This window comes from Dipodomys merriami, unplaced genomic scaffold (assembly GCF_024711535.1).
Source record: "Dipodomys merriami isolate MVZ:Mamm:240054 unplaced genomic scaffold, mDipMer1.0.p SCAF_3, whole genome shotgun sequence".
NCBI classification, from domain to species: domain Eukaryota; kingdom Metazoa; phylum Chordata; class Mammalia; order Rodentia; family Heteromyidae; genus Dipodomys; species Dipodomys merriami.
Genome location: NW_027204492.1, coordinates 80,799,240 through 80,822,381, shown reverse-complemented (window position 1 = coordinate 80,822,381; position 23,142 = coordinate 80,799,240). Strand labels below are relative to the sequence as shown.

Here is a 23,142-nt window from a genome sequence, read left to right as displayed (position 1 = left end):
ACCACATTTTAGGCCACAAAGCAAATTTGTCTAAATTCAGAAACATTGAAGTTATACCTTGCATTCTCTCTGACCAAAAGGGAATAAAATTAGAACTCAACACTGAAAGCCACCAAAGAAATCAGGTATCATATGGAGGCTGAACAACACACTGCTGAATCAAGTGTTGGTCATGGAAGAGATTAGAAAGGAAATTCAAATGTTCATGCTATTCAACAAAAATGAACACACAAATTACCAGCTCCTCTGGGACACAGCAAAGGCAGTACTCAGAGGCAAGTTTATAGCTCTGAGCTCCTACATCAACAAACTGGAGAGATCTGAATCTAGCAATTTAATGACACATCTAAACCTCCTTGAAAAAGAGCAGCAAGATAAACCCCAAACCAGTAGATGGAAAGAAATAATCAAAATTAAATCAGAATTAAATGAATTAGAATCCAAAAAAACAATAGAAAGAATCAACAAAACAAAGAGTTGGTTCTCCAAAAAACTTAACAAAATTGACAGACCCTTAGCAAATCTTATCAGAAAAAGAAGAGAACACACCCAAATTAATAAACTCAGAGATGAGAATGGAAACATCACCACAGAAACAACCAAGATTCAGAACATTATAAGGGAATACTTCTCAAAACTTTATGCTAATAAGTTTGAGAACTTGACAGAAATGGACCTTTTCCTAGCAAATATTGACATGCCAAAACTAAACCAAGATGAGTTAAACCAGCTTAACAGGCCCATATCAAGCATTGAAATAGAAACAGCAATAAGAGACCTCCCAGCTAAGAAAAGTCCAGGACCAGATGGTTTTACAGCGGAATTTTACAAGGCCTTCAAAGCAGAGCTCACACCAATACTCCTCCAACTCTTCAATGAAATTGAAAGAGAAAGCTCCCTACCCAACACATTCTATGAAGCCATCATAACCCTCATCCCAAAACCAAGGAGGGACTCATCAAAGAAAGAGAACTATAGACCCATTTCTTTGATGAACATTGATGCAAAACTTCTCAACAAAATTTTGGCCAATCGACTTCAACAATTCATCCAAAAAATCATACACCACGATCAAACAGGATTCATTTCAGGGATGCAAAGCTGGTTCAATATACGCAAATCATTTAATATTATTCATCACATCAACAGGAGCAAGAATAAGAACCACATGGTTATCTCAATAGACGCAGAAAAAGCATTCGACAAGATCCAACACCCCTTCATGATGAAGGTTTTGGAAAAATGAGGAATCCATGGAACATTCCTCAATACAATAAAGGCTGTATATGACAAACCTACAGCCAGCATTATACTCAATGGTGAAAAACTAAGGCCATTTCCTCTTAACTCAGGAACAAGACAAGGATGCCCACTCTCTCCACTTCTCTTCAATCTAGTATTAGCATGCCTAGCTACAGCAATAAGACAAGATGCAGACATAAAGGGGATCCAAATAGGGAAAGAAAAAATAAAACTCTCCCTCTTTGCAGATGACATGATCTTGTATTTAAAGAATCCCATAGACTCCACTCCCAAATTACTCAAGCTGATTCAAAACTTTGGCAAAGTAGCAGGTTATAAAATTAACCCTCAAAAATCAATGGCTTTTCTGTATGCCAACAATGAGAAAAGTGTAGCTGAAATTAGGAAAGCAACTCCATTTATAATAGCCCCACAAAAAATAAAATACCTAGGAATTAACTTAACTAAAGAAGTGAAGGACCTCTATGATGAAAACTTTAAAATCTTAAAAAAGGAAATCAACACACAACTTAAAAAATGGCAAATCCTCCCATGCTCCTGGATTGGAAAGATTAACATCGTGAAAATGGCAATACTTCCCAAGGCTATCTACAAATTCAACGCAATACCTATCAAAATTCCAACCTCATTCTTCAAGGAAATAGAGGAGGCAATCCAAAAATTCATATGGAACAATAAAAGACCCCGAATAGCAAAAACGCTCCTCAATGGAAAGAACACTGCTGGAGGAATATCAATACCAAACTTCAAACTCTACTATAAAGCCATAGTAATCAAAACAGCTTGGGATTGGCATAAGAACAGACCTCAGGACCAATGGAATAGAATTGAAAACCCAGAAATGAACCTACAGACCTATAGCCATCTAATCTTCGATAAGGAAGCTAAAACAATAGAATGGAAGAAAGACAACCTCTTCAGTAAATGGTGCTGGCAAAATTGGTTAAAACATGTAGAAAACTTAAGCTAGATCCTTACATATCACCCTGCACCAGAATCAACTCCAAATGGATCAAAGACCTTGAAGTCAAAGCAGACACTCTGAAAACATTACAGGATGGAATAGGAGAAACCCTAGGTCTCCTTGGCTCAGGCGGAAATTTTCTGAATAGAGACCCGGAAACACAACAAATCAAAGAAAGGTTGGACAACTGGGATTGCATAAAGTTGCAGAGCTTCTGCAGGGCAAATGACATAGCTAGCAAGATCAATAGAAAACCCACGGATTGGGAGAAGATCTTTACTAGCAATACAACAGACAATGGTCTCATATCTAAAATATACTTGGAACTCAAAAAATTAAACCCCCCAACAACAAATCCTCAAAGAAACAACTGCCCAATAAATAAGTGGGCGAAAGACTTAAAGAGAAACTTCTCTGAAGAAGAAAGAAGGATGGCCAATAGACACATGAAGAAATGTTCAACATCCCTAGCCATAAGAGAAATATAAATCAAAACAACATTGAGATATCACCTCACTCCAGTTAGAACGGCAAAAATCAAGAACTCTAACAACAACAGATGCTGGAGGGGATGTGGACAGAAAGGAACCTTACTTCATTGTTGGTGGGAATGTAAACTTGTTCAACCACTTTGGAAAGCAGTATGGAGGTTCCTCAAAAAACTTCACATAGAACTCCCCTATGACCCAGCAATCCCACTTTTGGGCATTTACCCAAATGTTTACAAACAAGACCACACTAAAGCTACCAGCACAACTATGTTTATTGCAGCATTATTTACCATAGCTAAGATATGGAACCAACCCAGATGCCCCCCAGTAGATGAATGGATCAAGAAAATGTGGTATATATACACAATGGAATTCTATGCCTCCATCAGAAAGAATGACATTGCCCCATTTGTTAGGAAATGGAAAAACTTGGAAAAAATTATATTAAGTGAAGTAAGCCAGGCCCAAAGAAACATAGGTCCCATGGTTTCCCTTATTTTTAATATCTAGTATATGTATGAGTCAAGCGGAAAAGGTCAGATAATGTGATGTCAGGAAAATGAACCCTTAGATGTGTATTTTAGTGTTTTTTTCTTTCATGCATGTGTTTCTAATGCATTTATAAGATTATCTCTTTGTTGCTTTGTATATCCCTCCCCCACAGTATAACCCCTGCTTTCACTATATTTGATGTCAGTATAACTTGTGGAGGAGATGGGGTAAAACCAGTTGTTTAAGGATACAGGTGGACCTGTTGCAACAATGAGAAGTACAAGTTGTCATGTCCAAAACTAGCTTTACAACGTCGGTGCGGGGGGGGGGGGGTGGGAAGGGGGGGAGGAGAAAAATTGGGTTGGGGGGGAGGCGGGAGGCTGGGAAGGGATGTGAAGGGTAAACAAAGGAGGAGGCTGCAATGCTTGGTAAGAAATGTACGCATTATCCTTCCCACGTAATTGTAACTCCTCTGTACAGTATTTTCACAAATAAAATAAAATTAAATTAAAAAAATAAGAACGAAGAAGTTAATGCATCGAGCTGTGGGAAGCATCCTTCCCAATGCCTGCTTTGACTTCTGCTGACCTCATTCCTTAGCATCAAGATTGACAGGCACTTTCCTCATTGCTTGTTTTGACCCCTGTCGGGTGCTCAGGGAAGAGTCCGCAGTCTGTCCTGTGGCCAACACCAGTGCTTTTGTCTGGGGATTGTCAGTGCCCAAGGCTTCTCTTTCCCCTTACTCCTTGGTCTCCCGCCCACCGCGGCCAGCTTACTCCGCAGTGGCCTCCAAATGCGATCCTTCCACTGGGACCAGGACGCCCGTCTTTATCCCTGCTCACAGGAGAAGTTGCTTCACAGGCAGTGGGACCCTGGCCGCACCCCTGCGCTGACCAGGAGCTGAACACAGCCCCGCACCCAGGTGGCCAAGCATTTTGCTCAGCATGCTCCTGCCCCACCCCCACGCTCAAGATCCTCCATCCTGTGGCCATCAGAGGCGCCCTGCACCCCCGGATTCCATGAGCAACTCCTAGACACCTCTCCCTCTACTCCTTCCTGCCCCTCCCCTGTAGCCACCTCACTACAGCATGGCGCCAAAACCAGATCACCCCCACCTCACCACCCCATGAGTGCACGTACCTAGTAGCTTTGAAAGGCTGCAATCACGCAAAGGCTCTTTCAAGCACATGGGCAGTAAGGAACACGCATAGGGGGCTTGGCATAGCGCTGGCACTTGTGCAATGTGTAACATGCCCAGGGCAGAACATCCACTGCCATATCTCAGCATAATCCCTTGAAATGGCCACACCCATAGGCCTTAAAACTCTTTCCCTGCCTGCTTGCAGAATGTATACCTTTTGATACCCTAACATTGAAATGGACTTGCATAGTATTTTTCTCAGAAACCAACCTTTCACCCATTTTCAGGACAATCAGAAAACAGACTCAGCTTACCCCTGTGCAGGGAAGTATCTGGAAAAAATGCGCTGTGACAAAAATATTTTGTAAATGTTACTTTGGGAAAGTTACTCCTATCCATTACTTCAATCCTTCCTTCTGACTTTCCAGTTATGCGGGCTAGAAATATGCACACTACTGAAGAAGAAAGACATTCACTCTTGATGGCTTTCACATTTCCTTGACTCCATTACTGAGTATGAAAATTGTGAACAGCTGGGCTCTGGTGGCTCAAGCCTGTAATCCTAGCCACTCAGGAAGTTGAGATCTGAGGATCGTGGTTCAAAGCCAGCCTGGGCAGGAAAGTCCCTGAGACTCTTATGTCCAATTAATCTCAAAAAAACTGGAAGTGACGCTGTGGCTCTAGTGGTAGAGCACTTGCCTTGAGCTGAAGAGCTCAAACACAGCACCCAGGTAGAGTTCAAGCCCCATCACCAACAAAGAAAATAACAATCTGTGATCTATGTGGGTAGGAAGAGCAGGTTTCAGTATGGTTGCTGAAGCTCCACATCCTCATTTTGGTCTCTGAAACTGCACACAAAAGTGTTTGCTTTTGGTATTTTCCTTTAGGTTGTCAAACCTTTACTGCTATCTTCCTATGCCGAATGCTTGTGCCTATTTGTATTTAAAGTCTTCCTTAGACAGATCAGAATAGAAAGAGAGACCTCTTCCTGGGAAACATGGGCAAAGATTAAGCACTTTTTCATCATAATGAAATACTAAGGCTACTAGAACTGAATATTCTGTTGAATTATACTTGTCTGTATTATTAGGACTCTTTTCAATGATTTCTGTGAATGACTAAAACTATCAAGACAGGCATGCTCCTTATGACTCAGAGATATGTGTGGAAAACTGCTATACTTTGACTTTTAAAATAACTGGATTATTTCATTGTCTGCTGTGTGGGAAGCTGATACTGATCCACGTCATAGGTATATAAAATTCCATGATTTTAATATAAAATATTGTATTAGAGTCTTTTAAATTGATATTTTCTTTTGTAGGCTTTAGCTAGAACACATAAGAACATATGTTTAAAACATATTATGCTATACAAACATATAGTTTATCAGAATGCTCATTTCAGCAAATTTAGCTTCATACTAATGAAGTTTTGTAAAACAATGGAAACACTCATGAGAATAACTGAATATAAATTGATGACAATACACAATTCTGTATACTTAAAATCTTCTCAGATCATGTGAATCACTGCTGGATAGATCACATAACTAACTGCTAACCTGGTGACTGCTGGGTCACAGCTCCTGGAAATAAGGTCACAGTAACTAATCGTGTATGATCTCACTGAGCTCATAGTGAGGCTGCCTGTGAAGAGAGAGGAGGCCCAGTAAAGGCGATGGTGGCAACAGTGGCTAGACCAATGAACCACAGAGACATCCTCAACAGATGCTGTGCCCAAGTTTCACTTCTGCCTGCTTCGCTGTCCTGAGAACTTTCCACAAGACAGTTGGTGGCTGTGACTCACTTGGCCCTAATCAGTCGTTCCCAAATGATTCTGACACACACTTCATAATCCAAGTCTACTCTCAAATAGCCTCATTTCTCCTTTGGTGCTGATTATCCCTGGTACTGGGGTGTAATTATGTCATTGAACATGGGAGGACTCTAAGGCAAGCAGGGGCCATGCCTGCATCTTTACAGCACATCAGTGATCAGGGATGGATCAGGAGCTAGTTAACCCAAAGTCATCCAAACCCTCAGACATATGAATTTTTATTTCCCCTTCTCTGAAGTACACTCTTGTCATATATTTCCTAGCCTATAACAACTGTTGCATCTTACACCAACAAAGAACTCTACACCCAGGACTTAGGCCTAAGAAGAAATATTGTCTTTGTTGAGCATGGACTTTGACTTTTGTGTGGCTTGGGATTGGTGGCCTTTTGTTAAACCCAGGATGTTTTGCAATTCTCCCCAAAATTTTAATCATGAATTTCTGTGTCCTAGGATTAGCCAACCTTTTGCTTGACCTTCCATACTGCCTTCTGTAAAGTAAGACCATCATGTGTGTGTGGTAAGTGCATAGATATAATGAAAACTTGTGTCTGAGTGTGTGTGTGTGTGTGTGTGTGTGTGTGTGTGTGTGTGTGTGTGTGTGAGAGAGAGAGAGAGAGAGAGAGAGAGAGAGAGAGAGAGAGAGAGAGAGAGAGAGAGAGAGAGAGAGAGAGAGAGAGAGAGTGTCCTGGGGTTTGATCTCAGGGCCTGAGTATTGTCCCTGAACTTTTATCACCCCAGGCTCATGCTCCACTAATTGAGCCACAGCTCCAAACCTGTCTTTTTGGTTGTTTATTGGGTTCAGACACATGGAATTTCCCTCCCAAGCTGACTTCGTATCTCAAACCTCAGTTCTCAAATCCCTGAGTAACTAGGTTTACATGCATGAGCAACTGGAATGTGGCTCAATACAAAATTTTAAAGGAGTAAAACAGAGTATGAGAACTGTTTCTTTCCTTTCCATGTTAATAAGCTTATTGTAGCAAGAGAAAATGGAAGATTGCAGACTCCCTTGACCAGCACTGACTAAAACCTGAGCTTTCCCGAAGGAGCAGAGCCCACCCCAGGCTTTCCCCACCTGTCCACAGCAGAAAAGCATAATCCAAGGAACACCCTGTTGGGGCTGATGCTAGATGTGACCACACCAGGAGTGAACTTTTGAACATTCTGCTCCTGTCATCTCAGGACTTCCCTGTCTGGGACATGAGTTGTTCCTTTGGGCAATAGCGGGCATCACTGTAATGTGGACACTCAATAGCTGAGTTATGTCTGCTGCTGATACCAAGGCCTCATTGTGGAACCACAGCCACCACAGAGCCACTAATGCCATGAATGGAAATGACACTCTAACTTATGAGGAAGCTCACATAAGAGCGCAACCTCATCCTGCATTAGAGACATCCACAATGGGGAGTCATGGTGATTTGAGTATTCTAGCAGTGTTTACTGATACTTTCTTTATGGAGAATCTTGTATGAAACCATACTTCAACATGTAAGTCCTTCATCTTTTATCATTTGCATCAAAGTGATTTTTTAGGATTACGTGGCATAAGAAAAACAGACATGTATTTGGTACAATTAGAAGTATATACATTAGAACATTAATGTAATTTATTGATAAAATATTTTCAAATATCCAGGCATTAGTCACTTATCATTCTAAATCTAGTTATTTGGGAAGAGGTCTGAGGATTGAATTTTCAGCCCTGGCACCCAACTAAGACTCAAGAATTTTGAACTACAAAAGTTCAGGGATCAACAAATGTTTCTGGGGGCAGCTTTTGACATTTAGGAAATCTTGCCACCTATTCTTTCTCACCATACACTCATCAAATAACATTCCTGGCATTCTTGTATACAGTACTTCTTCTTCATTACAATTTACTTTTTATTCTTTATTAAGGTATATTAACTGTACAAAGATGATTTGCTGTAATGTTTCCACACATAAATCTTCATTCTTAAAAACTAGGCTATTATAGCTCAAAGCAATTTTCATTATCTTTGTAAAGGTACACTTATGTGCCAAGAAAACAATATAAACCTCCCAATACAAAAATAAGTAGGGTATCTGTGTTGGTTCTTGTGGGATGACCATGAGTGACCAAAGAAACATTTAAGTAGGCCAAGAATACTGGCTGGGACCTGTGAAGTGAGAAAGACTTGGAAGGCAACAAATTGTAATGCTGCCTGTGGACCCAAAAGTCCAATTCTGCCCACAAATACAGGTTTTTTTCAAGATAAAAGCAGAAAACATAAGTAGCAACCACACAGCGCTGTTATGCCCTTGTTCAAGTCAGGCCAGAAGAGGATGGGTGACTTTTATTGACCTCCAAACTAACAAAATCAGCTCTATACACAAGTACTTTAGAATACTTTGATTCTGTAATCACTATGTAAACTGAAGTCAGTTTGTTTTGTTTCTGGAGCCTCAGCTTCTGTTTTCTGAGAATCTAAGAAAACTTCATGCGCTCATTTCCTTTGCAGTCTCTCAGCATTTGTAACCATCATAGGAGGCAGAGGGAAAAAAACAGAAAGACCTAGAAGTTTTTCCATAAGTATAGAGAAGTGGGCTCCACAACCAATCCAGTGCTGGATCCTGACCAGGTTGAGGGCAATGAGCTTTTCTCCATGTCTGTTGGGCAGCGGGTCATAGGAACCCAACTGCTCCACGAAACGGCCATTTCAGAGACATTTGTTGTGAGCAGCAACAATGCAGTAAAAGGGCCAGTTGGTGCAGCCGATGAGAGCAACGTGGATGGTTAGGTGGCTCCCGTGGTAGGTATTGCAGGTAAGAGTGGTGAGGCGGACCATTGTGTGGTCAGGTTTGTGGGGCAGACAGTTGGTGTACCCAGGGCCCCACTGCTCCCCAAGATCAGCTCTACCACTTCGCAAGAACCCAGGTTCCAGCTGCACAGTGTTTCTTACCATGCTATCCTTCTATTTCATTGTACTGACAAAACTGGTATCATTGTTTCTGATTTTATATTACTTAAGTTGTTGAAATTTTTGTTTTAAATTTCTGCCATGAATCTGTCCAACTGGAACTGGCATTGCTAAAAAAATGTTGGGTGAGTGTTTAGGTGGCCTGCTAGAGAGCAGGAAGATCATAACAAATCTACAGCCTGTGATTATGTTATTGGAGGATATGATACCAATTTAGAGTGCAAACTGTGGGATTTCTTTGTTCTAGACTATCAGATTTAGAAAAAAGTAGGATAGCACTTTATTTTGTAGTATAATTCTTTTAAAAATCAACTAATATTTTCCAGATACTTTTATAAATTCATAATAGGTGGAGGGAGAAGAAAACAAGGGAGTTGGCATCAGTGAATGAAAAGTCCCAAAGGACAGTGTGGGAATACCAACTTAGCAAGTTATGCATCAAGATCTGTTCCTCCTGATTACTAGGCCTACAGGAAGAATGAGGGGAGGGAAACAGCTGACTATCTCCATTCCTCAATGAAGATGGCCTTCTTAGTATGCTGAGTGACTGTGATATAGGATGGAGACCCAGAAGTTGATCTGCTTGAAAGAAGTTGTCCTGCCAGATCCAAGCCAAGGAGTCCGGTTTTCCTTGGATAGAAGCCAGGTATAGTGTCTCATGTGGGATCAGCAGTGCTCCGCCCTCTGTCCAAGCACTGATCTTTCAACACCTATTCAACACTGATCTTTCCACCTATTTGAGAAAGGCCTAGTGGCTTCTTACCACTAAGGAACTTGTTGATCTGATGCAGCTGTCTCCAGGTGTCTGAGCCAACAACCTGGTATCTTCATTCTTCATTGAACACTTAGGGTCCTTAAGAGTTTTCCTCTTGAACAGGAATATGATACTTGCACCAATGGCTCAGTCCTATAACTGTAGCTTGGCTGACAGATCATTGAGGCACATCTCTAATTAGGTAGCAAAAAGCTGAAAGTGGAGGTATGGCTCAAGTGGTAGATGCCTGTCTCAAGAAAACCCACTACAGAGATATGGGGGTTATACCGACATCAAATATAGTGAAAGCAGGGGTATAATTTGTGGAGGAGATGGGGAAAAACAAGTCGTTTAAGGATACAGGTGGACCCGATGCAACTAGGAGAAGTACAAGTTGTCATGTCAAAAATGAACTTTACAACTTTGGTGCGGGGGGGGGGGGGAATTGGGGGGAGGGGTGAGGGAGGCTGGGAAGGGATGTGAAGGGTAAACAAAGGAGGAGGCTGTAATGCTTGATAAGAAATGTACTCATTATCTTGCCCATGTAATTGTAACCCCTCTGTACAGTATGTTCACAAAAAAATAAAAATAAAAATTAAATTAAAAAAAAGAGATATGGGGGTTGATGTTTCACCCCTGTCATTCTGTATACTCAGGAAACTCAAGGTGAGGTTCCTGGTTCAAAGCTACCATGTGCAGAAATCTCCATGAAATATGTATATTCAGTTAACCAGAAAAAACTAGAAATGGAGCTTTGGCTCAAGTAAAAGAGTGGTAGCCTGCAGGTCCATCCTGTCCCCCACCTCCTTCACTCTGTAGTAGCGGTCATTTAATCCTGGAAATCTGGCATTATAGAAATGATATGAGGCAAGGTGTAACCCTAATCTTAGTTAGTCAGGCATCTGAGATCTGAAGATCAAAGCTTCACAGCCAGCCTGAATAAGAAAGTCCATGAGAGTCTTATTTCTACTTAATCACCAAAGAGCCAAATGTGGATATGTGGCTCAAGTAGTAGAGCTCTACCCTTGGAAACAGAAGCTCAGAGACAGTGTTCAAGCCCCAGAACTGGCACCAAAACAAATAAACAAACAAACTAAATAAACAAACAGGGATAGTCAGAATCTGAGTAGAATTGTGGTTAAGTATTCACTTTGTGACTAGGGATGTGAAGTATTTCTTCATGTATTTATAGGCTAAATGTTTGTGAGTTAGACTGTATTTGTTTCCATTTTGACTGTGCTTAAGTGGCTCATCCTATCATTCTTTTGGTTCAGATTGTTTTATTGCTCACAATGGATTTTTCTCACTGGCAACAACTATATATAATCTCTACTCCTGAACCACAATACCCTTCCCGAAACAAAGAAAAGGAGAGTTAGATAAGGGAATACTTACTTATGATTTTGAACCTCTAAAGTCTGTGCAATTACAGGGCTCTGGGTTGGTTTGTCTTAAAATTGTGTTCTGCTGTGGTATTGGATTTGCTTTTGTTTTCAAATGGGCAGAACGATCTGTAGAAACACAAAGAATATGGCAAGTAAAGGAACCTCAACTTCCACTCAAAATAAAAAGGCAATAGAGCAGTCAATGAAAGACTTGAGAATAGTTCTCAAAATGTTTTAAAAACACTGCTGGTAAATAAGTTGAATGAGAAGATTGAAAGCCTGCACGTGGCTATGCAAGAGCATGATGAGGCTATTTAAAGATTAATAGAGGAATTCATGGAATCCACAAACAGAAAGCTGAATGAATTCCAAGAAAAGGAAAGGGAATCCAAAGACAACACAGTCACTCAGCAAAAGGATATGAGAGAAGGCACTGAAACACAAATCTCCCATACATGACCTAAAATAAAGCTTTAATAAATAAATTGAAGAAATAAAAAATGGCCAGTTTGAAGGCAGGAAAATAAAAATGGAGTCTTGACAACAGATTCGATGACGCAGAAGTTAGGATCTCTGGAATAGAACATACTCTAGATTTTCTAAAGAAACAAAATTTTAAAAATCTGAAAAAGAAAATTAAAGAAGACTTAAGGAAGCAGAAACACCTCCCATGATCTGGGATTCGGATGATTAACATAATGAAAATGGCAATATTGCCAAAACCCATTTACAAATTCAATGAAATATCCATCAATGTCCCAACATCATTATTTAATGAAATAGAGGAAGCAATCCAAAAATTCATATAGAATAATAAAAGATCCCAAATAGCAAAATCAATCCTTAAGCCAGGTGCCAGTGGCACATATCTGTAATCCTAGCTACTCAGGATGCTGAGATCTGAGGATTCTGGTACAACACCAGCACAGACATTTTCCACTAAAAAACCAGAAGTGGTACTGTGACTCAAGGGGTAGAGCCTTGAGCTGAGGAGCTGAGGGACAGTGCCAAGGCTCACAGTTCAAGCCCCATGACCAACAAAAAAAATCCTTAGCAGGAAGAAGTGTTGGAGGAATATCAATACCAAAGTTCAAACTCTAATACAAAGCCATAGTTATAAAAAAAAACAGCTTGGTTCTGGCACACAAACATCCCTCAGGAACAATGGACAGAACTAAAGACACATAAATGAACCCAGAGACCTACGGCCACATAATCTTTGATAAGGGAACCAGAAACACAGGATGGAAGATAAAAAGCTTCTTCAAGAAATGATGCTGTTAGCTGGGCACCGGTGGCTCACACCTGTAATCCTAGCTATGTAGGAGGCTGAGGCCTGAGGATCACAGTTCAAAGTCAGCCTGGGCAGAAAAGTCCCTGATACTCTGATCTCCAATAAACCACTAGAAAACTGGAAGTGGTGCTGTGGCTCAAAAGGTAGAGTGCTTGCCTTGAGCTGAAGAGTACAGGGACGGTGCCCAGGCCCAGAGTTCAAACCCCGTGACTGACAAAAGCAAAGAAAAGAAAAGAAAAGAAAAGAAGTGGTGCTGTTAGAATCAGCTATACATGTACAAAAAATAGAAGTTAAGATTCTTACATATCACCCTGCATCTGAATCAATTCCAAATGGATCAAAGTCCTTAGTGGAAGGCCAGATAAAGTGAAAATATTACAGGAAGGGATAGGAGCAATACTAGGCTCCTTGGCACAGGTAGTAACTTCCTAAGGAAAGATCCAGAAACACAATAAATCAAAGAATGGTTGGATAAATGAGACTACGTTAATCTGAAGGTTTCTTCATGGCAAAGGACATAGCTAGGAAGATAAATAGAAAACCGACAGACTGGGAAAAGATGTTTGCTAGCAATAAATCAGACATGGGCCTTATATCCAAAGTACAACTAAAGCTCAAAAATTTAAATCCCTCAAAAACAAATCCCCAAAGAAAAAACAACCCCATTAATAAGTGGGCTAAAGGCTTAAAGAGAGACTTCTCTGAAGAAGAAATAAGAATGGTCTATAGACACATGACGAGATGTTCAACATCTCTGGCCACAACAAAAATGTAAATCAAAATAACATGGAAATTCTACCTCATTCCAGTTAGAATGGCCATTATCAAGAAAACTAATAAGTGATGCTTGGGGGATGTGGCCAAAAGAGAATGCTACTACACCGTTGGTAGGAAAGCAAACTTGTTCAACAAATCTACAAAGAAGTATGGAGGTTTAGCTAAAGACTAAACATAGAGCTCCCTTATGTCCCAGCAATCCCACTCTGGACATTTACCCAAATGACCACAAATAAGACAACACCAAACCAACCAGCATAATCATGTTCACAGCAGCATTATTTACCATAGATAACATATGGAATCAATCCAGATGCCCCTCAGTAGATGAATGGATCAAGAAAATGTGGTGTATATGCACAATGGAATTCTATGCTTCCATTAGAAAGAAAGACATTGCCCATTGTAAGGAAATGGAAAGACCTTAAAAAATCATAATAAGTGAAGTAAGCCAGACCCAAAGAAACATAAGCTTCATAGTTTCCCTAATTTGTAAAAACTAGAATGGGTTTAGGATATTATTATCAGAGGATCACAATGGGATTGCATTAAACCACCATTTATAAGAAAATAGAATGACTTGTAAAAATTGTATTAAGCAAAGTAGGGCTGACCCAAAGAAACATAGGTTGCATGGTTTCTCTCATTTGTTGTATCTAGAATGTGCCTACAAATATATAACTGATTGGTAAAAGACAAAATATACACTTGGTCATGATAAAGTATACAGGACTCTAGACATTCACACAATGAAAACAATGGAGGATATTCTTAGGAGAAAATCACAAAGGCTCAATAGCTATGTGTATATGATCATATAAAACAATGTTTATCAAAATGAACACCAAGAAATTGAAGGAAGAAGTTGTTCTGATTTTGCTTTTCTCTTTTTTTCTCCTTTGTCGCTATTTTTATTTTCTATAACTTTTCTCCTGTATGTAAGTTTATTAGTTTGGGGGAGGTTTAAAGCAGCACAGAAATAGAGGGACAAGGGGCTGGGAAGGTGGCTCAGTGGTAGAGTGCTTGCCTTGCATGCATGAGGCCCTGGGTTCGATTCCTCAGCACCACATAAGCAAAAAGAAAAAAGCCAGAAGTGGCGCTGTGGCTCAAGTGGTAGAGTGCTAGCCTTGAGCTGAAGAGCTGAGGGACAGCGCCCAGGTCCAGAGTTCAGGCCCCACGACCGGACCCCCCCCCCAAAAAAAAAGAAAGAAATAGAGGGACAAAGGGTGAACAAATGCAGCAGTGATACTCACCAGACACTACATTATGTAGAAAATGAAGTATAGAACTTGTGTGGTTAAGTCAGAAGGAAAAACTGGGAGGAAATGAGGGAATAGGTGACACTATTCTAAAAAAAAATACTTACTACCTGACTTGTAACTGTAACTCCTCTGTATATCACCTTTTCAATAACAGTAAAATAAAAAAAAATGTCCTGGTTGCTAGCAGCATCTACTTCAAGTCCTGGCTCCTGCAACACATCCTCATCAGCCTAGACATGAACATGGTTAACTCCAAGGTGTTCCAGAAAATCCTGGATTTCATGTACACAGGCAAGCTTGGGCGTAGTGTCCAGACTAACAATCCCAACTTCAGCACTGTCCTTACTGCTACCAGCTACTGCCAGCTGCCTGCATTCACAGCCCTCCACCATACCATACTCCAGAGAACCAGACAGTGCTTTGGCCATGGACAAATAGGGGCTGCTAGTATGGTTTGCCCATCTTGCAGCCAAAGACTTTCCACAGCCACTGGTAACCAGGCTTCGTATCTATAGCTCTTGGATGGACATAAGGGGCACCATTCCTCTCAGGATCTCCCTCAGCCCAAAGATAGATGATGAGCTTTTTCTGGGTAGCTCTGCCCAAGGGTGCACACACAGCCTGCGTCCGGGGCTCTGTTCAGCCAGTGGGAGAATGGGCTCGCTTAGTTGTGGCATTAGCACCAATGGAAGTAGCAGGGGCTATGGACAATAGCTGGACCTAGACCTGTCCAAAAAGAGCAGCCCCCGACCACTGATGACAGAGCGCAGCTGAATAAAAGCTCACACAATTTACCCCTGTGGGTCTCCATCCCACCTGTTCCCAACAGTACCTCTTAGGCCTAGCTTGGGGCACCCCTATTGAGTCCATGGATCTGGAAAATACTGAAGACAACAGCCTGAGCCTGCTTGAGGTGGACAGCCTCTGAAGAGTCTCTTGAAAGAAGGAACAAAGCACGGAGCTTGTTTCTGCCTCCTGCTCTTTGAACAGAGAAAAATAGGAACCAACGGCTCCTGCCCAGGTGAAGAGAGTGAAGGAGACACAGATCCCAATGCATTCTGACCATAGTGTTAGTGTTGGTGGCCCCAGTGAGCCTTATTGAAAACCCCCACACCCCTGCAAGGAGGGCAGGAGAATACGGAGGGGAGTCAGGACAGTGGGCAGAGCTGGAGTGAGGGTGGCAGTGGCCACCCTCATATGGAAATATCCTTTATGTGTGCTTGCCCTGTGCCAAGGGCTTTCCTGCCTGTGAGCAGCTCAGTGCTCATATGGAGATGCACACAGAGGAGGAGCTGTTCATCAAGGAGGAGGGGGCACGTGAGATGGGCAGCAGGGCTGCTGAGGAGGAGGCTGAGGATCTTGATGCCTCACACAGCCTATGCAGCAGACACCAAGTCATTTACATTCTCAGTCTGTGAGAAGACTACAAGGACCTGGCCACCCTGAGGCAGCAGGAGAAGACACTCTGGCTCATAAGGCACTTCCTCTGCAATATCAACAACAAGATGTGCACCCAGTGTGGCATTCTGACATGCCCCATGCAGAGCCACTTGGGCTTGAAGCCTTTATCCAGTGATGAGTGTGGCATGATTTCGGCTGCCAGCACCACCTCATCAAGGGCATGTGTGATTGCATTCAGGCAAGAATCCCTATGGGTGCCAGCTCTGTGGGGGGCAAATTCACCCAGCAATCGAACCTCATCAGACACCTCCACACATCCCCTTCTAGAAGACAAAGACCCTCAGAGGGGTGCCCTCTGCAGACCTGCCACGTAGGAGCCCAGCAAAGGAGAAGCCAGGATCTTGGCATGCACTCTGTAGACCTGACTTGTGGGAACCTAGCAAAGGGGAAGCAGGTAGGCATGGGGGGGTGAGCCTCAGGTCCAATGGGCGTATCACAACAGCTCCTTTGCCACAGATAGCCCATGCCCAGAGATTTAATCAACAGTGTGTACCAAGGGAGAGATGCCTGCAGGCCCAGCCCCATGTGTGGTGCTGGTGGTAACCATTCCACCTCCCTGTCTTACACCTCACTCCAACCCTGGTGGGGAGCTGCAAGGAACAGGTACAAACACATCACTTGGGTCTCTCTGAGACCTGGGCCCTTTCCTTCAGGTTGGGCTAGAGAAGGGGGAAGAGGGAATCTCCTTCATGCTAGTGAGATCCCCACTCAGCAGGGACCATGACTGTGTGCTTGAGTCTGTGCATGATCCTGGCTCCAAGAAGCAGATCCTTGGGGGCAGCTCCCTCCTTTCTTTAGCCAGGGTGCATTGCTGTCTGGCATGGGGATAGTCAATGAGGCCCAATGCCTGTGCACAGATGCTTACCTTTCCTTCCTCACTGAAAAAGGAGAGACTTCTGACCACTTGCTAACTCTTGAATTCATAACAACAGTAATGGTATGGTGGTGACAGGAAGCTGAGGGAGAACTGGTTGCTTTTTTATCTGGGGGAAGAAGCTGGGCTCAGATCAGCCCAGTCATGTTGGGATTCAGATGTCTGGGCCCCAAGTTGTTAAGTGCTACTCACTATGCTTGAGTGTAAGGTAGGTGCTGGGCACTGAAGTAACAGGATCCACAAGGAGAGACCAGCTCTTAACATCTACTTCCAGGGCTGCACTGAAGTGTGGAAGAGAGCCTCCCCCATCATCCTATCTTTACTTGGAGTTGGAGAGAGCTAAAGCTCCTCCTGGCTCATGTGGACTGGGCAGGAGACAATCACAAGAATAGGGAATGGAATAGAATCTTTAAACACTCCTGGCTGCCCTAGTGAGGGTTGGTCATGCCCACAGGCTCAGCCTTGTCTGTGTCCATACCATAGGTTTGTCAGATATTTGCAAGGGTCCTAGTCAGGAACTAGGCCAGATCAAGATTGTCATGCTTGCTTCCATTCCCTTGGCCAGCTAAGCCACAGGACTAAGCCAGCAACCTTTTATCTTCAGTTTGTTTTATACTTTTCCCCTTGTTTTCTTTCAATTTTAAGTTCAGACCAAACAATTACAAATTTATCCCCGATCCCACCCCTTCAGAGACACTTCAAGTGAAAACAGAGCCAAGTTTAGGGACTTGGGTGCTGAGGGGTGTTTTCTGAGACTTAGGGAGTAATGTCAAAGAAGGGTTCTTAGTGGAGCCTTCCATGACGCACCCCTGGCCCTGAGCCCTATCAGATAGAGGAGATGGATGCCTTGACCCTTAATCTCAGTTCCAGCCAGTTGAGAAACTGAGGAAACACGGAGCTACAACCCTGTCCATCAGCACTAAAACACAAGTGGCACCTGTGGCCTCCACCACAATGGGCAGCTGCATCTGTGAAGTGACTGGAAAATAGATGATTCCTCTAAAAAAAACACTCAGGGAGCTTGGGAGCAGAGCGCCCTCTCTCAGTATCTGTGTTACATGGTATTGTACCCACTCAGTACCGTATTAAGCCTTTTCTGTATCTTTAAAAGAAAACACAACCCATGTTTCTGAATTTTTTGTCACTCATAGGGCTAGAATTGGGGCCTGGGCACTTGGCCTGAGTTCTTTTGCTCAAGGCTGGCACTCTAACACTTGAGCGACAGCACCACTTCCAGTTTTCTGGTGATTAATTGGAGAAAAGATTCTCAGGGACTTTCCTACCTGGGCTAGCTTTGACCCATGACCTTCAGATATCAGCCTCTTCAGTAGCTAGGATTAGAAGCATAAGCCAGCAGTGCCCAGCTAGTTCCCTATTTAAGATGATACCAGTAGTGGAATGGGGTGGGATTAATACAACACTTGGTTTTGTTTGCTTTTCCTTTGATTCCATGTCAGTATGTGCTTGCAAAATGTATGTATGTATGTGGGGTGGTGTTCATGCATGTGTTTGAAAGTTAGAAGTCTCACAAAGAAATGAGTCTGTGGGAGGTAAAGGCAGCTTACAGTTTTCTGCTTTAGTCATTTAATTCCTGAATGTTTCAGTGAAACAGGAAACAAAACAACAGATGTCACTTAGAAATGCCTTTAAAATAACAGGGTGGGGGGAAGCTAATACTTAAATTCTCAAAACCTATTTTTAAAACAAAGTAAGTTTTAAATGAGTATGGAACCTCAGTGGGCTCAGAAACAAAACAATTCTAATATATTAATCTAATTTTTTACATGTACTTTTACAGTTTCAGATCTAGCAGCTGTAAGGCAAATCCCAGAGAATCCTCAGCTTCTGCTGCTTGACCTGAGTCAGCTTTGCCACAGCCATGGGCAGACACAGGGCTGGGAAGCCTCCCTGGACTCACCAGGGCTCTCATCACCACTCGGAAGGCCTCTCCAAGCCCAGATGGCACATAACAGCTTGGGTCTATGCTACGCAGGCCTCAGGCCTGCTGGCTGGACCTTCGTCTTGCCAGCTGTTACACACTGGATGGCTATCATCTCTGGCCACAGGACCCAAGTCTGGGCTTTGGCCCCAAGGGTAAGGAGAGCTTCTTCTGCTGGTCTGCACCTGAACCTTGGGGGTTGGGTTAGTTTGAAAGTCTCACTGAAGGCAAATGTAGGGACTTTTATACAACTCAGTTTACTCCATTGGGTCTGTTCCCCTACACCTCCAACTAAGGAAGGGCAGGCAGGACCTGGTTCTTACCAATATACAGTACAAAGACATTCAACAGTGTTGTCCTTGTATCAATATGTTTGTGCAGTGATGAATGTATTTATTTCTCAGACTTGGGACAAGGAGATAGTAGTAATTTGGGCTCTACTACTGCCTGCTCCGTCAGGACCCAGACACTGAAAAGCCTCCTCCAAAATTGAGAAGGAAAAGGAAAAAGGAAAGAAGAAAAAAAGATGGACCTTTAAGCAAATTAGAATCTCAGAGACTTGCAGCATAGCCATATACCTCAACCCATAAAGCCAACAATCTAAACCCAAACTGACTTTCCCAACCTCATGTAGCCAGGAGGAATTTCTGGTCCATTGTCACTTGGGGGCACTGGCCCACCTGCCTACTGTCCCCATGCTGAAGTTATTCACACCTTTGCAGGAGTGCAAACAGACTAGGCTGCTGGCAGGTGCTGCCCTCCTGTACCTATCCTGAGTGTGTGGAAGCTTGGACATCTAAGAGGGCAGAGCTCAGGAGAGTAAGTGCTGTATCCCACCGCTAGGCCTGAGTCACAAAAACTGAAGCTAGGCTGAGAGCAGCAGATGGGGTGCTTAGCACTATTGTGCCCCTCTAAAGGGACCAAGGTCCTCTGATTACCCAGTCACTCACCACACTGAATTCCGATCCCTCAAGTATTAGGAGAAATTCAGGTCCGAGCTGCAAATAGGCAGCCCTCAATGTCACAAAAAAGTGATTGATTGATGACTGACCTCCAACCCAAAGTGTGCAGTATTAATGTACAGTGATGACAAACTGTCATTTTGTGATTGTTTCATTAAAAGCATAATGGAAAACATTATGCAAAGAATTTGGTGCAGAAAACAGTGAAAATTTTTATTGTAAGTAATTTCCCAGTGACATGGCTGGCAGAAGGGCTTTGTTGTACTTGTATTCAATTACTTCTTTGATTTCCCTTCAAATATAAGAAAACAGAGCAGTTGGGGATGTTAAATAGTACAATTTCTCTGAGAAAATGTTAAAGGTACATAAACAACATGGACATTTTTTTTCTTCCACAAGGACTGGACCAGAACCCTAAGGTGGACCTTTAGGTTCACATGCAGCAAACCCCTGTCAGAATGTAAAGATGGACTTTCACAGACCTTCAAAATACCTGGAAACACAACATTCTGGTAAAATATATAAGAAAATGTAAGACAGACCTTCTACCTCAGAAATGTTTAAATGCACTGATTTGACAAGAAATTTTAGTCCATAGGTAAATAGAATATATTCATTGAAATTGAATCATGAAACTAATGGAAACTGGAAAATATTTTAACAAGAATTATTTTGGTATTTTTTCATAAAATGACATTCTAAATACGAGATAAAAGAGCAAAATGAAAACTGTAATTAAGTAAAATATATATAAACAATAGTGCTGTTTTAATTCTACTATAGACAAAGTATATTTTGATGGGCACTTTAGCACTGTGTCATTACTTTAAACAAGATAATTGTTTAAATGATTGGTCCTCATTTTCATCCACAGTTCTGCTTTACCAAAGAAAAGTGACTCTTCTTATGCTTATAAATAACCCAAATGGATGGAGAAATTGTGTGGCCACGAGAGTTTTAAACATTTTTTATCAGGGAGATATCAAAGTATAAACTAACATAGTTTACAAATATGTATTTGTGAAAAGCAGCCCCGTTCGCAGTTATTTGAAAATACTCAAAAATATAAACAGGATTTCACTTCTACCAGTTTAGCATGAGTTTGGCTCAATCTGTTACTACCACAAGCATTCAGAGACTGGCATTTCCTTCCTAGACTACCTTACAAAAAACCTAGATATGTTACTTTAGATACAAAAATGGTGGTAATGATTCCTGTAAATGAATAAAAGAAAAATGTGGTGTCAGTTCAAAATCTCCTGATGCCCCTTCATGATGGTGTTGTGTTCATGCCTGCCTCTGGCAAAAAAGGCCTCTGGATGCAGTAAATCTCTTCCTGCACATCAGGACACTGTCCATATTTACCCTCAGACATTTCAGGAGTAGGTTCCTTCTTCTGATCCTTAACCAGGCCAAATCCTGAAAAACAAAACACTTGTTACTTTACATCTCAAAGCATGATGCACAAATACAAAATATTTCTCACCCCAGACCATGAACTAAAAGCCTTTTCACTAATGTGGTATTAAATGTCATGAATAAAAATTGCTTGAGGAACCAATCACAAATTCTGTGCCAGGAACAAACAAATTGCATTTGGAAAATCAATACCTTCTCTCTATCCCAAGACTTCCTTCAAAATATTTTTTTGGGTCCGTCCGTGGAGCCTGAATGCTGTCCCTCAGCTCTTCAGCTCAAGGCTAGCGCTCTACCACTTGAGGCACAGTACCACTTCTGGCTTTTTTCTTTTTGCTTATGTGGTGCTAAGGAATCGAACCCAGGGCCTCATGCATGCAAGGCAAGCGTTCTACCACTTAGCCACCTTCACAGACCCCTTCAAAATATTTATTTGTATGTTTTGTTGTCCACTACCAATTTATTTTTTTATGCTTACCATATTTATCACCACATTTTCAATGAAGAGAATACATGGAGAATGGAAAGTGTACTGAAAGTAAGACTCAGGGACAAATTAGTGAATGGTTCTCAGAACTGTACTGATGAAACTACCCTGTGTCATCAAAAGCGACATCGCTTTTGAAAAATTAAGGATCTGTTCCATGTTGTACCAGAATACATGTTCATAACCAGTAAATGCAATGCAGCATTCACAACTGGCCTCTGGTTCAGATAAAATTCCTGCACCAGAAATTATCAAAAAAGTAGGAAAATAGCAAGATAGATTATATTCCCAATTACTGTATTTTCTCAATGTTAGCTTAACTAACTGAGTGTGGCACAGATTTGCGGTATATGAAACTTAAGTTGAAATATTCAGCTTTAAAAGCGAAGGAGGAAAAGTGCACATATGTATACATAGGGTGAAGACTATGGGAGACATGGAAAAAGAGGGAGATAAGAAACCAAGAACTATTAAAAAATGATTAAGCTGAAGGAAATAACCGAGGTTTTTTTCTGCTCTTCAAAATTGAAGTAGAGATTTAATTTAATCAATGACAAAAGTAAAAATATACACGTTATTTTTTTAAATCCCCAATAACAAATCCTCAAAGAAACAACTGCCCAATAAATAAGTGGGCTAAAGACTTGAAGAGAGACTTCTCTGAAGAGGAAACAAGAATGGCCAATAGAAACATGAGGAAATGTTCAACCTCTCTAGCCATAAAAGAAATGCAAATCAAACAAACATTGAGATTCTACTTCACCCCAGTTAGAATGGCTCTAATCAAGAAATCTAGTAACAACAGATGCTGGAGGGAATGTGGACAGAAGGGAATCCTACTGCATTGTTGGTGGGAGTGTAAACTTGTTCATCCACTTTGGAAAGCACTATGGAGGTTCCTCAAAAGACTCCACATAGAGCTCCCCTTTGACCCAGCAATCCCACTTTTGGGCATTTACCCAAATGATGACAAACAAGGCCATACTAAAGCTACCAGCACAAACATGTTTATCACAGCATTATTTACCATAGATAAGATATGGAATCAACCCAGATGCCCCTCAGTAAATGAATGGATCAAGAAAATGTGGTATATATGTACAATGGAATTCTATGCCTCCATCAGAAAGAATGGCATTGCCCCATTTGTTAGGAAATTGAAAGACTTGGAAAAAATTATATTAAGTGAAGTAAGCCAGGCCCAAAGAAATGTAGGTCCCATGGTTTCCCTTGTTTGCAATGACTAGTACATGTCTAGGACAAGCAGAGAAGGTCAAAGGCTATGTACATATGACCATATAATTATGTTAAGTGAAATGTACCCCAAGACAGGGACTGACCCAAGTGGTTTTTCTTTCTTGCTATTGTTTTTAATGTACTTACAATGCACTGTG

General features: G+C 41.7%; 2 pseudogenes; one reads left to right on the top strand and one right to left on the bottom strand.

The window, feature by feature from the left end:
• Positions 1-8,558: 8,558 nt before the first annotated feature.
• LOC138839870 (small ribosomal subunit protein bS16m pseudogene) lies at positions 8,559-9,005 on the bottom strand (annotated as a pseudogene).
• A 4,148-nt stretch (positions 9,006-13,153) lies between these two features.
• Positions 13,154-20,743, top strand: LOC138839869 (hypermethylated in cancer 2 protein-like; annotated as a pseudogene).
• Positions 20,744-23,142: the final 2,399 nt, after the last annotated feature.